The sequence below is a fragment of the Temnothorax americanus genome, unplaced genomic scaffold (genome assembly GCF_048541705.1).
Source record: "Temnothorax americanus isolate GAGA-0224 unplaced genomic scaffold, ASM4854170v1 Scaffold175, whole genome shotgun sequence".
NCBI lineage: Eukaryota > Metazoa > Arthropoda > Insecta > Hymenoptera > Formicidae > Temnothorax > Temnothorax americanus.
The window spans coordinates 34124-46392 of NW_027509313.1; positions in this window are offsets into that span (position 1 = coordinate 34124).

Genomic DNA, 12269 nt, shown 5'->3' on the forward strand with positions numbered 1-12269 from the left:
AGAGAACATACACTGAGAAAAAAAATGTGTCAATCCCAAGAAATATTTAGTCCGATACGTTTAGCTAAACATTTTAGTTAGTTAACTAAACATTAGTTGAATTAATTAATTCTTGATTAAAAAAACGAAATAAATTGTTGAAACAATTAATATTTACTTAACTAACTAAAATGTTTAGTTGAACGTATCGAACTAAATATTTCTTGGAATTAACAATTTTTTTTCTCAGTGTATTTTTCGAGATACAAAGATTACCTCTACCACTTGTTACTTAGGTTTTTTTGAGGTACAATATTACCACTGCTTTTCTTCGATTAGAATAAAAGATTGAATCATGAAGAATTACACAGAGGTAACAGTACAAAATACAAATATTTTATTAAAATATTTAAATCCAACAAGGAAATACAAGGTATTTAAATACAAAGTTTATATATGTATTTTAAAAGATTTAATCGTATCGCAAAGAATTACAGAGGTAACAGTACAAAAAATAAAAATATTTTATTAAATAACATAAATTTTTCTTGTCAAAAAACTTGGCGCTGCTAGCTAGACCTCAAAATTAGGTCAGCCTGGTGTGTATGTGCGAGCGAGTGTGTGTGTGTGTGTGTGTGTGTGTGTGTGTGTGTGTGTGTGTGTGTGTGTGTGTGTGTGTGTGTGTGTGTGTGTGTGTGTGTGTGTGTGTGTGTGTGTGTGTGTGTGTGTGTGTGTGTGTGTGTGTGTGTGTGTGTGTGTGTGTGTGTGTGTGTGCGTGCGAGCGAGCGAGCGAGCGAGCGAGCGAGCGAATGTGTGTGTGTGTGTGTGTGTGTGTGTGCGTGTGCGTGTGCGTGTGTGTTTGCGTGTGCGTGTGCGTGTGCGTGTGCGTGTGCGTGTGCGTGTGCGTGTGCGTGTGCGTGTGCGTGTGCGTGTGCGTGTGCGTGTGCGTGTGCGTGTGCGTGTGCGTGTGCGTGTGCGTGTGCGTGTGCGTGTGTGTGTGTGTGTGTGTGTGTGTGTGTGTGTGTGTGTGTGTGTGTGTGTGTGTGTGCGTGTGTGTGTGACGGTAAATGACGGCTTATAATTAAGTATAGGATAAGTTAGGATAAGTTTATATTTTTAAAGCGATTAGAATTAAGTATAGAATAAGTATAGAATAAGTATAGAATGAGTAATATTTACATTTGTAAAAGGTCTCTTTCTCTTTCGAATAAGGCCATAATAATATCTAACGCTTTGAAAAAACAAGTAACGCATTTTTCAGCCTGCGTAAATTAATAACTAAGTAAGGCTCTATAATGTAAGAGAAAGACCTTAAACGGGCAATAAGAGCACAAGCGTGTCGTTAAAACGCTAAACTTTATTATCAACAGTCACAAATACCGAAGTCAATTAACGAACGTTTCAAAGCGTTAGATATTATTATGGCCTCCAGGCCGTTCATTTATGTAAACAATGGATCAAGTTTCGAAAGGTCGTCATTAAATGCGAGTTAAAAATAATGTTTTTACGGGAGTGCAGGAAACATAGCATTATACCTTCTCATATAAGAAACATCTTTGCATATTTTGAAAACACTCTGTTTAACTTTAGAGCAATAGCGAAATTTAAGCATTGTAAATCCAAGTTTTTTAAACAATTATTGCAAATCGAACTTAGGGATGCATACTGTCATGCTCGCTTTGCACGTACTCAGGTTTATAAAGTTTCTGGAGCGATGTATCGGTGTATTCCAGCATCCGTCTGCAACTCCTTCTTTAACAGACAAGAGTGGTCACTGCATTCTTTCTGTGAGAGCTCAAAAAATAGGATAAACAAGAAATTTAAATTTTTATATTTCAAACATATGAACCAACGGAAAAACATTAGACCGATTGAATATTTTTGTAACATTTCATCGGAACACCGGGTCCTTGACAATAATAATGTAACATACTCGTTAGTGCCTTTTTTCAACCGCTCTGGCCAAAAAATTGCAATAAACATAGATCCGAAATCCTTTACCACGCCGATACCTTCCTTAATGCAACTAAATGATGGGTGGTTCGTTAATTTGTCATCCACTGATATCCCTACAGATATTCAAGCCCTTTTACAACTCGGTGAGAATTTTAGCCTTCCGGGATTAAAGAAAGACAAAGTAACGATCGAATTTATTAAAAACATTGAAAATAATATAAAGAAGTTTCCTATTAGAACTCATACAACTCTTAGAAATCGATTCTCGAATATGGTGAATAGTCTTCGGGGTTACGAGGTACAAGAGAGTGCACACGATAACGCGATGAAACATTTGTCGATTGCTACAAAGAATTTTATGGATGATAATTCTAATTTAATCTTAACGAGGGCTGACAAAGGTAACGTCACGGTAGCAATGGACAAAGACAAATATATAGCCAGTATGGAGAAACTCTTAGGAGATACAGATACTTACAAGATTGTCTCTAGAGATCCAATTAGAAAAGTAACAACTCGGGTTCGAGAGCTTTTGACTAGATGGAGGAAATCAGAATTCATCTCAGACTCATTGTACAGATGGCTTTATTGTAGTGACGGAATTTTGCCGAGAGCGTACGGACTCCCGAAGATCCACAAAATCAATTGTCCTCTTAGAATCATCGTTTCATGTGTGGATAGCCCGTTGTACAATTTGGCTGCTTTTCTCCATAAAGTCATGTTTAGTGGATTTCCTAAAGGAGATAGTCATGTCTCGAATAGCTTTGACTTGGTCAAAAAGCTATCCGAATTCCATATTAGAGAAGATTATACTTTAATGTCTCTTGACGTTATCTCTCTTTTTACTAACGTGCCTACGGAAATGGTTATTGACAGCATTGCAAAAAGGTGGAATTATATTTCCGAGAGTTGCTCGATTCCGGAGTCTGAATTTCTTCAGGCAGTAAGATTGGTATTAGAATCGACCTTTTTTGTTTTTAATGGAGTTATATATCAGCAAACCTTCGGTTCTCTTATGGGTTCCCCTTTGTCACCCATAGCGGCGGATATCGTGATGCAAGACCTGGAGGTTAGAGCGCTTGGAAGCTTGAAGTTTGCTCCTTCTTTTTATAAGAGATACGTGGACGATATTGCAATGGCAGTGCCTCTTAATGAATGCACTCACGTAATAGACATTCAACTCATTTCACCCCAGATTGCAATTTACTATGGAGATCGGTGTGGGTGGCAAATTGAACTTTCTAGAGGTCACCATGTTTCACATGGGCGAGCATTTGCAATTTGACTGGTTCCACAAACCCACTTTTTCCGGAAGATATTTAAATTTCCTTTCTCAACATCCACTCTGTCAGAAAAAGGGCACGGTCATCGGTTTGATAGATCGAGTATTTATGCTGTCGCACCCAAGATTTCATAAAAAAAAACATAAGATTTTTGATCCAAATTCTGATAAATAATTGTTATCCGTTGGAATTTATTTTTGGAACAATACATGAGCGCTTGAGATTTTTATTTAATGAAAGACACGTTACTAACGATGAGAGCATTGATAAAGTTCCATATTTCACGATACCATATGTTCCTGGGTTGTCTGAGAAATATAAAAATTTAACCAAGGGTCTTAATATAAAGCTCTCGTATTTCAGTCTCAATAAATTGAACAGATTCATCAGAGTTCACAAGGATACTCTCCCTGAATTATCGCATAGGAATGTCGTATATAGAATTAATTGTAATGATTGTGAGGCTTCCTATGTCGGTCAAACAGGGAGACAACTTTTAACAAGAGTTAAAGAACATAACTCGCATATCAGAAGGAGTGGTGCGGGCCATTCGGTCTTAACAGACCACAGATTGCAGTATAACCATGACTTTAACTGGAAAGACGTGGAAGTATTAGACCGAGAACCGTCCCTTAGTAAACGCTTAATATCAGAAATGATTTACATAAAAAGACAAAGAGAAGGTTTAAATTTGCAGACGGATACTGAAGATATACCGGAGATATATATTAGTGCTATCGAGGGACTTGTTAAAGTTTAGAATTATTGTTGTTACGCGGACTTGTTTTATATTATGCGTGACCTTTCCCCCCGCTTCTTTGTACCGTCGATATCTTGTATAAGACGAGCGTGCCATTCTCTGTGTGAACGTCCTCTGAGACACACCGATTCCTGCAATTGATTGACGTGGCGTTGCGACTTGACTATCGTCCAGTATGTCAAACCTGTGAGTTACTCGTTTGATACCATTTTGTTATCTATTGTGTTCCTGTACGAATATTGAGAGAGAACGGCACTCCGAATTTGTCCACAGGCGTTGCGTCACAATGACAAAGACAGTACATCCGTTTGAAAATTTCCTGGCGTTCCAACCAGGAAACTATGCGACGATTTTCGGGAACGCGTCGGAGTGCACATCTAACTGACCAGCGATGATTTGTTGTTTACGGCGGTAGAATCTGTATGTATGTTTGCGACGGTAATTTTTATATGTATGATATACGCTGAGGAGGACCCCAAAGAAGGGTCGAAACGTTCGTTAATTGATTTCGGTATTTGTGACTGTTGATAATAAAGTTTAGCGTTTTAACGACACGCTTGTGCTCTTATTGCCCGTTTAAGGTCTTTCTCTTACATTATAGAGCCTTACTTAGTTATTGATTTATTAATTTGTATCTTTATCTTACGTATTTATGCTCATTATTTTATATATTTTTTCTATAATTATTTTATAGAAATTATTAATTATAATCGTAATTTTTAAAATTCATTTTCTATAATCTACAATTATATATTAGTCACAAGGATAACATTCTATTAATATATGGGTTTTTATTGTTTTAATATAAATTTAACGTTTTAATTATAAACATGAAAGTCTTGCGCCAGTTTATATTTCATTTTTTAAATTTATATTACATTTTTTTCGATCTGCTCATTAATTGATTATATTTATGTATGTGCTAATTTTCCTGCGTGTGGATTATGGTGTGTATCTGTTTTTGAGACACTAATGTGTCGTCTGGACTATTGATCTATTTCCTGATTTTCAACCTATCGATTTTGCATTATGAATTTTAAGATCTTTAAATGCATTTGTGATATGCATGTTATGTACAGTTATCTTATAAGGCAATATTTTATTTTGGGTAACTGAAGAAAATATTTTCAGCAAGGTAAGGTTCAATAAGGTTATGGAAAATTTTCTTTACTTGCAAAAGTTCTTAAACATTAACCTAATGTAATTTTACAATTTTTTAACTAAGATTAATTATGTATTTAGGTGACAGATTTTAAAATAAAGGATACATGGAAAAATGTGGAAAGAAACAGAATAGTTAAATTTCAAACATAGAAGAGGAAAAAAGGTTAATCCTAACAACGCATAATATTTAGGAATATAAAACAAAATATGTAAGTAAATAATGATATTTTTAATACAAATTATGTATTTTATTCCTATACGCAATTTTTACATACAAATTTTATTTTTTATTTTAGATTGTTGTCAGCCGAAGGTGGCGCAGTTGTCTACAATAACGTTGAGTTCACGAAGAAATAGAATAATTTCCATTGTCTGTATATTGTATTATCTGTATATTGATTATTGTTCGGCGTATCGCCTTGTAAATAGCATAGTTACTTTATGTTCATGTATTCATTTATCGTTTATACCTAGTTGCATAAGTCGTTTGTAATTCTAGCGCGAAACGTCGGCGGATCGCGATCAGCCAAATCATGCGACTCACCTGTCGGTGCTGCCATCGCCCATCCGCCGACGGTATCCACCCCCCGGAAAAGGAACAACTACTCGCCGCAGCGACATGTTCCAGGACCGCGGGGACAGAGCATTAGCAATCCAGCCGTCTTACGGCAAACACATTTTGGACAGCCGCTTTACGGCACACCCTCTCATCGTCAAATAGTCGGAGAGGACACACCTCTCATCAGAACTTCTCGTCAAGCCGCCGTGCGACACACACACACACACACACATAGTCTAAGAGCCGTCTTACGGCGTACGTTTGCCGGGCAAAACGCATCACGGAATCGCCTTTGCCGCCTTGCTCAACCGGGAGTGCGCACGTCTCCTACTGCCTTTTCCTGCTTGCTCTATCGCTTGCTCTCCACCGTTTTGCTTGCTTGCACGAGTTTTACCATCGCATGCCGAACGAGACCCACGGAGCGGCCAAGTCAGGGGACAGGACGAGGATTGGCGGAATCACGGGGACGACGGCCGACACGGTGAGTCGCTTCGCTTAATATTTCGTAGCATGCGTTTCTGCTTCCGCGTTAAACATTTGATAGTCATGAGGGGAACCCCCCTCTGGTCCTTCGAGTATCGCAAATCTTGCCTCCGGGGCGAAACTATCCCCGTTCAATTATATATTTCTATCATAAATTGCATATTATATTTCTGATAATATATCTTGAATATTGAAACTGTTTTGTGTGAGTGTGTACACACACGCACATGAACACACACACACACACACACACACACACACACACACACACACACACACACACACACACACACACACACACACACACACACACACACACACACACACACACACACACACACACACACACACACACACACACACACACACACACACACACACACACACACACACACACACACACACACACACACACACACACACACACACACACACACACACACACACACACACACACACACACACACACACACACACATACACACACACACACACATACCTACACACACACACACACACACACACACACACACACACACACACACACACACACACACACACACACACACACACACACACACACACACACACACACACACACACACACACACACACACACACACACACACACACACACACACAACACACCACACACACCAACCACCACAAACAAACACAAACACACACACACGCACGCAAACAAAAACACAAACACACACACACACACACACACACACACACACACACACACACACACACACACACACACACACACACACACACACACACACACACACACACATTACATATATATAAATATATATATATATGTCATTAAAAATATGGAGATGGTGTATTACATATATAATAAACTAAATATCTATTTATAATAATTACCTTTACTACTTTCCCATTTTTGTAATATTTTAATATATTTCAAAGTCTTTTTTTTACCGATCGTCATTTAGTACAATGTTGTAATTTTAGTTATTATTAATTATTATTATTTTATATTAAAATATTTTTATGTCAAAATAAACACTTTACAAAGTATGTTACACATACCCACACACACGCATCTCTATTCACACATTCATTCGTTAATTTTAATCGTTCAAATCCATTCAAATTCAAATTATACAAAAAGAAACATTTTCTAATTTTATATGTGGGCAACAAAAATAAATTGCATATACACAACACATTCAAATATATATATATATATATATATATATATATATATATATATTGTTTCGCTCGTCGAGTAAGCTCGCCGCCGTAACACTATCGCGCACTCCACACTCGCGCACGTATTTCGCGGAACTCGCAAAAGGAAAGAGAACTCAAAAGAACTTGAGAAATGCGTTTATTCCAAGCTCGTAAAACAGAACGCGTGCGGATTCCAAAAATCCGCCAGACAGAAAATCAATAAATCCATCAACAAACTCCCGTTGTCAAGGAGCGCGCTTCACAGCTTTCCGCGACTTCTCTACTCAGTGTCCAGCACGGGCGTAACATTGTCCCCCTCTTCTTAAGTTGTCGTCCCGACAACTAGAGGAAAGTTGCAAGCAGTTTCTTTCTCTTAGATTTCCGGGAACTTGAAACGCTTCCTGCTCTACCTCGAGCTACGCTGCGAGTTAACGAGCTTCGTTTCTTCCCTCAATCCAAAAACGCTTTTTTTCACGTGTGAACCTTTTCAACGTCGGCTTTCCTTCTGCTACCAGCGCTGACTTCTTGAGAGTCTTCGGACTGGAGGGGGAAACTTTCGTTGACCCTGCGTCTCGCAAGACTCCCCAGTCCCCGCCTTGGCATTTGCCCTAAGTCCCACGGAAAAACCACGATCAAAAACCGTGGGCAAGGCGGTCTTCTTTCAGCTAATATTTTCGCCTGATGTTGTTCGGCACCATCTTCCCGGAGAAGTAGCTGAAAGTAACAACAACAAAAAAAAATTTTTTTTTTAAACTTAAAAACTAATTAAATGAATTGAAATTTTTCGGGCTCCGCGCTTCGGATGAAAATCGTGATTCGAAAGGAATTACCTCTCATAAAAAGTAGCTAATCTATCTGAATGAACGACTTTGTTCTTATGACGTTTAGACCTACGAATGCAATAAACTACATCATTTATTCTTTTAATGACTTCAAAAGGACCTTCCCAATTACTTTGTAACTTAAGAGTTATTCCTATTTTTCTTCGAGGATTAAATAACCAGACTTTTTGCCCAGGCTCATAGCATATTTGTCTATCCTTCCGATCATAAAGCGCCTTGGTTTTTTGAGACTTAATTTCCATACGTTGACATACAATGTTATAAATGAGATCCATTTTTCCTTTCAAGTGACGGAAATATTCTCTTTCCGAAGGAATAGTCTCAGAACCAGTAGGATGTCCGCGAAGTAGATCCAAGGGTAATCTTAACTCCCGACCTAAATGCAATTCCGAAGGAGTGAAACCAGTAGTTTCATGTTTAGAAGACCTATACGCCAATAACTCTAATAGAATCCAACGATCCCAATCTCGTTGATTTTCAGCAACGAACTTTGCCAGATAATTTAACAACGTCTGATGTTGACGTTCCACCTGACCATTGGATTGAGGGTGAAATGGAGTAGTTCTTGTTTTTTTAATTCCCAATAACTAAGTTAGTTCCAAGAATAATCGAGATTCAAAATTTCTTCTTTGGTCAGTATGTAATTCCGAAGGAATGCCGTATCTAGAAACCACTTTGACTCAAAAAAACTTCCGTAATCGTTTTAGCCCTAATATTTCCAAGCGGAAAAGCTTCCACCCATTTCGTGAAACAGTCCGTAACCACCAACAGATATTTTTTTCCCGAAGAAGAAGTTGGAAGGGAACCAAAAACATCCATTTGAATTCTTTCAAAAGGCGCCCTGACATTGTAAATTTGCATAGAAGACTTTCCTTTATCAGATGGCCCTCTCTTTGAAACGCAAACTTTACAAGTCCTACACCAATGTTCGACATCCTGCTTACAGAAAACCCAATAAAAATGTTTCCGGATTTTCTCTAAGGTCTTATTGACACCAAAATGGCCACCTGTGGAAGAATCATGAGCTTCTTCTAAAATTCGCGAAATCATTCCTCGAGGAACTATAGTTTGAAAAACAACGGAACATAAATTTGGAGACTCCCATTTCCTACACAAAATCCCGTCTTTAATCACCAGGGAATCCCATTGGAGCCAATAGTCCTTAGCAGTCAAATCTCTCTGAGCTATTTCTTGAAGAAGAAGTCGCCTATTCTCCTCTTTTCCACGATAAATTCCTACAATTAAAGGATCCTCCAATTGCATTCTTCTCCAGTCCGCAGATTCAATTTCTTTGAAGATTATTCTTCTAACATGTCCCCTTACAATACTTTCTTCCCCCATCTCCATTTTATCACAATATCTGCAGTTTTCTTCTGCACATGGACGCCTAGACAACGCGTCAGCATTTGCGTGCACCTTTCCTGCTCGGTGCTTGACCACGAAATTAAATTGTTGTAGGCGTTCCATCCAACGTGCTAACTGCCCTTCTAGATTCTTAAAAGACATCAACCAGCGTAACAAAATATGATCCGTTCTAACCGAGAATTCACGTCCATATAAATAGTGATGAAAGGTCTTCAAAGCCTCCACCAAAGCTAACAGCTCCCGACGAGTTACGCAATAGTTCCTTTCAGACTTGCTCAAAACCCGACTATAATAAGCTATGACTCTCTCCCTACCATCTTGAATCTGAGAAAGTACCGCGCCCAAGCCGTGATTTGAAGCGTCAGTATCAAAAATAAATTCCCCTTTTTCTATTGGAAAAGCTAAAACAAGAGGAAAAATTAAGTTTTGTTTAAGCTTCTCAAAAGCTTCCTGACAACGCCCATCGCACACAAATTTTCTAAGATTCTCAGTTAAAGAAAATAATGGCTTAGCAATAAGAGAAAATCTCTTCACAAATTTCCTATAATAAGAGCTGAGTCCCAAGAAGCTTCGCACTTGCTTCTTATTTTGAGGAATAGGCCACTCTTGAACGGTCTTAATTTTCTCCGAATCAGTGGAGATTCCTCTTTCTGAAACGACATGGTTTAAGTATTTCACTTCTCTCCCAAAAAAAGTACATTTTTTTGGATTGAGTTTTAAATTTGCACTCCGTAAACAAAGAAATACTTCCCTAAAATTTGCCAGCATTTTCTCGAAAGTTTTACTATAGATGATGACATCATCCAAATAAACCATACAGATCTTATTCAATATCTCACGAACCTGCTCCATCAATCGCTCAAAAGTAGCAGGAGCATTACATAATCCAAATGGCATTACAGTAAACTGCCATAAGCCATTTCCTATGGAGAAAGCCGTTTTTTCCCTATCCTGAGGACAAAGCTTCACCTGCCAATAGCCGTTTTTTAAATCTAAGGTGGTGAACCAGGAATTTCCGGATAAACGATCAAAAAAATCATCTATCCTGGGAATAGGATAAGAATCTTTTTCTGTAATGACATTGAACTTCCTGAAATCGATACAGAATCTAATCGTTTAATCTTTCTTTTTAACTAAAACAGCTGGAGAAACCCAGGCGCTATGAGATTCTTCGATGACACCACGTTGATTCATTTCGTTTAAAATATTTTCCACCTCTTCTCGCATATGCAGTAGAATTCGCCTAAGAGCCTGTTTAATCGGAGAAGAATTTTTCACCCTAATAGCATGCTCAACGACGGAGCATTTTCCTGCAACCACATCTTCCGAAAAGACATCTTGAAACTCGATCACCAGGTCAGCAAACTGCTCCTTTTGAGAAGCGTTGAAAGTTTCGGAATTTTTCTCAAAGAATTCCTTAAGAAAAAAAGGAATCCCTCTATCAAAACTACAATTTCCGGAACAGAAAAAATTTTCTTGACTCTCTGACACCGTTTCCTCAAAAACCGAAGAGAAAACGCTTTCTACCCCTATTTTTGAAAGAAAGTCCGCTTCTCAAATACACTTGTCTTTTATGGCCGCTATGATTACCGGAAAATCCAAAAAAAATTTCCTTATTTCGATTCCAACCACCACTCTATGTTTTACAGGAACCGTTTCTCTCGTTGGATAGGTCAAGAAATATTTCTCTACAGGAGTGGGTGATTTCAAAGGACCTAACAAATCTTCCCTAAGTACCGACACATCGGAGCCCGTATCTATTCTAAAGACGCAAGTCCGGCCATTAACTCGGCCGCGAAAACAAAAATCACTTAACCCGTTACTTATCCTACTTAATTTCGCAGGGCCTTTGCACCCCTGAGCCGAACATGCCCCGCTGAGCTCGGCTATTCCGAGTTTCCCTTCTCTTCGGTAGTTAGAGAAGGACACTCCGACCGAAAGTGCTCTTTGGCACCGCACTGCCAGCACTCCTTTTCCTCACGCCCAAATCTCGTCCTGAAACCCGAATTCTTCTTAAAATTAGCAGAATTCTTTTCATCTTTCTCATTCCCCACCAATTTAATTTTGTTCCCAGCTCTGCCTTTTCCGAGAAGTCTACTTTTAAATTTCTGCGAAAAACTATTCGTTTGGATGACTTTTATTGCCATGGCCTTCTCTATGGCGGCTCTCAAGGAAGTTAATCCCTCTAACTGAAGAGTTTGTTTTACGAAACCGTCAGAAAGCGCCGCAACGAACTGGGCGCACGCAATCTTATCCCGCACCTCGGCCGAGCATTCCGAATAAGCTAAACGCGCTGAACGTTCTAAATCCGCTCTCAAAACGGGCAGATATTCTCTGGATTTTTGTCTCCGATTAGTGAACTGGGTGTAAAACGTTTGAGACATATGCGCTTCGCCAAAACGCAACACTAACCTAGCTTCTAATTCAGAATAGCGAAGGCTCTCGAATTCGGTTACCCCATCCAATACGGCACGTGCTTTCCCTCTTAAGCTCGAGGCTAAAGCCACGGTTCTCGAAAATTCTTCCAGCCATTTGCTTGCGCAATTAAATTGAACTGTGCTAAATATTTGTGCAGAAAAATAGTCTCGTCGAACGTGTCGGGCTTTAGTTTATAACCGAGCGACGTCTCACTCAAACCTCCACACGCGGTGCGCCTCGCACACGAGCCC